This window comes from Barbus barbus (genome assembly GCF_936440315.1).
Source record: "Barbus barbus genome assembly, chromosome: 35".
NCBI lineage: Eukaryota > Metazoa > Chordata > Actinopteri > Cypriniformes > Cyprinidae > Barbus > Barbus barbus.
The window spans coordinates 23,698,489-23,704,136 of record NC_136763.1 but is presented as its reverse complement, the minus strand read 5'-3'; positions in this window follow the sequence as shown (position 1 = coordinate 23,704,136).

The following is a 5,648-nucleotide window of genomic DNA, read 5'->3' as shown; positions in this document are numbered from 1 at the left end:
CAACGTCCCACCCCAGTCACGTGGCTTGATAATGATTGGCTGCTGTCTTATGGCTGTAATAATGACATCAGGCTGAGTGATTTGGCCTAAATACTACAACACATTCATTACTGCAAAAATTCGGTTTCTTTAATAAATCTAATATAATGTTTATTTGTCATAAAATGTAGATGTTCCTGCATCATCTGCTTTAGTGATACGCTCTGAATGACTGCAGATGTATCTTCTAAACAAGCGGAAATGTCTTTTCCCCTGCACTTGTCCCGCTGTGAATCTTTCACCTGTGAACCACTAAACACTTGCAGTGGTACAATTCCCACATTACAGGGGGTCAAAGACTCACATGTGCGTCTTCTAAAACAAGCGATGTCAGCTGTGCAATTCTTTTAAATAGTCACCAAGGGAACGTAACATATATAGTGCCGACCGCTTTTCCAAGGTTCAAGGTTGTACTGACGCTCGCTGACATCTCATCACCATGGGAACCTTGAGGTTGCCGAGAGCAACTTTCCCAAGATGCACATATCGAATAATTGTACAAATAGATATAGAATAATTGCACACAACTAGTGCTGTTTTTGTCCCTAAATAAATAGCTGATGATAAATAGCTGGTGCCAACTTTTACTTGCCTATACATAGACACACAAGCACATCATAATTTGTGTTTATTTATTATTTGAATGTATTTTTGGCCTGTCCCCAGCCTCCTTGTTATATTGTGCAAATAAAAAACACTACCAAACAAAAAAAGTGAACATTTCCCCCCCAGTCTTTATATATTTATAAAATGTAAGTGACAGTATATTCGAAAAAGATGAAATTTCCAAATGTCAGCCATCATATTTTCCATCACAAAACTCTGTTTTCACATTTCAGGCATTGAACTCCTCAATTTATTATTTATAAACACATTAAAATCATTAAAAAAGTTTGATCTTTTAATATTATTTAATGAACCCGCGCTAACATGATCTAACAATGATCAGTTCTATTATTACTGACTAACGATAACAAAAATGGGTAATACTTTATTTTAAGGACCAATTCGCACTATTAACTAGCATGCATGTCATTAACATATTGGCTGTTTATTAGTACTTATAAGCATGTATTAATGCCTTATTCTGCATGACAATATTTAAAATGCTTTAACTCAGCCCCATACCTAAACTTAACCAACTACCTGACTAACTACTAATAAGCAGCAAATTAGGAGTTTATTAGTTAATAGTGAGAATTGGACCTTAAAATAAAGTGTGACCCAAAAAGGAATAAACACGGAAACAAATGCATTGGTAATGTTACTGCATTAACTAATGAGAACTTATGAGACCCTTCACTATAGAGTGTTACCATTTAATATTATGTTGTATGTGAACTCCTTTACTATGGTTTTAAATAGTAAAAAAAACAACAACAACTAATAATTAAAAAGTGGATAATGTGGAAGTATTCACATCAAAACAGTTTATCTAAAAAGCACTTTGTTTTTGTTTCACATCATTTAGCACAAAGCTTATAATGCCAAATTAAACTGAACAACATGCTCTACTTGTGCAGCATCACAGTTTCACATCTCATGCATATATTGATAAAAAAGTATTCATATACACTCATTTACAAATATATTATATATATACACACACACGCACACAAAAATAATCGTACTTTTGGAAATATAAAAATAGCACGTCATAGTACAACCAACGACTACGGTTCTATCGGTCTATACGGTTCTACGGTTCCAAAACTTTGCATGCCATTGCAAGCTTGAGTAAACACTCATCATTAGTATTGCTTAGACGTAATAGTGTTTTAATTGGGCGTTTACAGCCAAGAGTAGAGGTTAACTCAATGATTATTGAATTTCCATTTACCAGCTATTAAAAGAGACACTTCAGCTTAGCTAAACCGTGATACAGAAGTGTCGAGACAGCGGTGGGTGTCATAGCACCAACATCAGATCAGTCAGTGTGGCTCAGAGGGGGCAGCTTCTGTGTGGATACGCTGCTTTTAGCATTCTCATCTGGGGTCGTGTTGCGCTCCACGGCAAAAACAATGAAAGGAGTCCAGGCGTCCCTGTCAGGGTGAAATGCGGCCGTTGTGTAGATAACAGACACCCATCTCCAGCATTATAGCATGGACAATACCGCGAGGAGTAATCCCTCTTCATGGGGTCTGATTTCCCCGTCACTGCTGAGCATTAGCCACGCTGAGAGGCAGCGTCTGTAAATGACATAAGCACAAAAGCAGAGCTCAGGGCCCCTACTGGAGGCTGCTGGGCGTAGAATCGGGAATGATAGGGGAACAGAAATTCCTGTGGGTGTTGCGTGGATGTGAATCCCGCCGTGTGACCACCCATCAAATCCCCCTCAGAACTGACCTGCTGGAGCATTCAGCCACCCTGTAACCGAACCTCCGTGGCCCAAGATCTGACAGATGCTCCCAGAATATTGTTCTTACGAGACCAAGTCACAACAAAGAGCCTCACATCACGAGGGGGTGGGGGAGCCGGTGTCATTGTTTCCATGTTAGTTGCTCTAGCATAAGTGTCTAAAGCCTGGTGCAACGTATACGTTTTCCCCCCTGTCCTTTACGAATGTTTACTTGTCAGATTGTTTGATATTAACCCTGTCAGATGTAAAAGCCAAGGCAGGTTGTGCGCCTGTCATTTATGTCAGACTATATAGCATCTAAGACTTTGGTCATGATCGACAGCATTGACTGCATTGTTTGAAGTGATTAGTCTTACACGCAAAATTGAAATAGTGCCGCAGAAACTTGCAGTGCGTGCTTGCAATATGTTTCATAAAAAATGTATGAAAAAGAAAAGAAATATGCAACAGTATGATCATAATGTAAGGGATCATGAAATACATTTATGCTGTATATCATACAGACAAGCTAGTATAAACATGTTTAACTAGTCTTTTGTGATTTGTGACCCTGGACCACAAAACTAGTCAATTTTTCGATGTCAATTTTTCGATCAGACAATATTTGGCCGAGATACAACTATTTGAAAATTTGGAATCTGAGGGTGCAAAAAAATCTAAATATTGAGAAACTCGCCTTTAAAGCTGTTCAAATTAAGTTATTAGCAATGCATATTGCTAAATGAAGTTTTGATATATTTACAGTAGGACATTTACAAAATATCTTCATGGAACATGATCTTTACTTAATATCCTAATGATTTTTGGCATAAAAGAAAAATTTATAATTTTGACCCATACAATGTATTTTTGGCTATTGCTACAAATATACCCCAGCGACTTAAGACTGGTTTTGTGGTCCAGGGTCACATTTAATGTCTCTTATTTTCTCTGCTTTCATACAAATCCAGGTTAATGATTCTACTGGTTTTTCATTCGACAGCTACTGTAGCAGTAGCCGTACTTATGAAAAGTGATCAGAGACTGATGAAACTGACCCTACTATGAAAGAAATACTTTAGGCAACAAATATGTGGAAAAACAGTGCACTATTTTTGTTGTTGTTATTTTAGAGCGTGTGGTCTGAACATGAACGGTTTTTCAAATGCTAACTCTGATTGTCTGAAGTAGACTTTGCTGTAGTAACTAATTAGGTGTGATCTTTCTATTGCGCTCATATCAAATGAAGAGCATCCTCTTGTGATGTCATTAATGTGGAACATTTCTTTTTATAGCTCTCTGGGGAAATTTTCTGGCTTTTTTGCCACCTGATTCACTAAAAGCAACTATGCAAATCAGGTAATGCTGCAAACACACAAACGAAAGTTAGTGGTAAGTGCAATTTTTGCATGGTGCAATTTCCCATCTTTCTGGCTAGATTGAATGCTTGGTTGGGGAGGATGCAAAATACTGAATTCAAGATCCGAAAATATACCATTGTATCTTTGTGTTCTTTGAATTCAGTCAAGAGGTCAATCTGACCTTTAGCTTGTCTGTTGGTCACATGTTTTCTAGTCATAAAAGTTGTAAGCCAGAACTGGCAGGTCAATGTTAACTTCTGTTCTCCAGTCCCCTGTATTCACGTGTCTATGAATGGCGCTCAACAGAGTGCAGTCAAGTCTAGTGTAAATGCATTACTTCACCACTGCAACTACAGAGTGCATCTAGATTTATGTCACGTTCTAATGCTCTTCTCCATAAATTGATCATCATTGGATGAATTGTTGCTAATATCAAGAAAATATACACATATATTTGTCTTTTAAATGAAATGAAATTTAGAAATAAGCCTAATTTACCCCAGAAAGATGCTAAAAAGAATGAAAATGACTCGGTAAATCAGTGCAGATAGTGGTGGGTTAAACTGGATTATGGGTGTTTCATGAATAAGATGCAGGTTTTGTGCAAAACAACAACAACAACAAAAAGGTTTAAGCTTGCTGCCTACACACATTCTCTAGTTACAATCCCGACATGTGTTCTCAGTAATACCAAATAATGCACATATGGAAATTACACAAGAGTTCTGGAAAACAAATAACAGAGAGAATGGTCTCGCTGCTGTTTTTGCACTGATTTGGAAAGTGAAAAGGTGAACTGCAAAAAAAAAAAAAAAGGATGACAAAGAGGCAATGTTTGGGGATGCACACATATAGGGAGTATTGTTTTTTTTTGGCCCCACTTCCCATTACCTCACAATTCTCTGATGTCCTATTGGTCTCTTACGGTTTGGATGAGACTCACTGATGTTCTCCTTTACAGAGCTCTTTAAAGGACATAGTGGTGGGAAAAATTGTGGGTGGGAGGAAAAAATATTTTTCAAATGTTTTGCGTTCTCTCGAGAAACTTTGTGTTCCCTCGCAAAACTTTTGCGCACTCTTGCAAAGATATTTGCGTTCTCTCGCAAAACCAGTTGAGTACGGACTGTTTACTTTACAGCTTGCAGTGGTTCAAACAGTATGTTCATAATGGAGCGGTTTATGGAGTTTTATTTTGAACTCGGACTCAAGTATAAAGAAATGCAGTCAGTACTTAGTTCAAAGCATGGTTTTGGGACATTCTAAATCACTTAATGTGGCTTAATGTTTTAAAACAGTGACATTGGAGGACCAAATTCGATAATAATAATACAATTATTAGGCTAATATTAATAACCTTATAAATAATTTTACTATTATTAATAAGTAATATTATTAATATTTTTTTCTCCCTCATAGAAAAGTGTGCTTAACTTGGCTTAATATAAAATAAAAAAATTAAAAACCAGTGATGAAAAGCCCAAGTTTGATATTTTATTAAAAATATACACTATTTGCACAGAAAAGCAACGTGCTAAGAGTTTTTTTTAATAATATTTTGTCTGCGGGGGAGAAAACACTGCGTTTTGGGCTGTGCATATAAACTGTAAACAGATTTGGTATTTTTAAATCACCGTTTTCATTCATTAGCCTATACCTTAAGTGTTTTATGGGAAAGAAAAAGCTTACATGCAGGGTGTTGCGTTCATATTCTGGGCTGTTCTGCTTTATTAATAGTAATATTACTAATAAGGTTATAAATATTAGCCTAATCATTTTATCAGCTTTTCTTATTATCGAATTTCGAATTATCGATTTGCGAGAGAACACAAAAGTTGTATGAGAGAACGCAAAAGTTGCTCGAGGAACGCAAAAGTTTTGGGAGAGAACGCAAAACATTTGAAAAATATTTT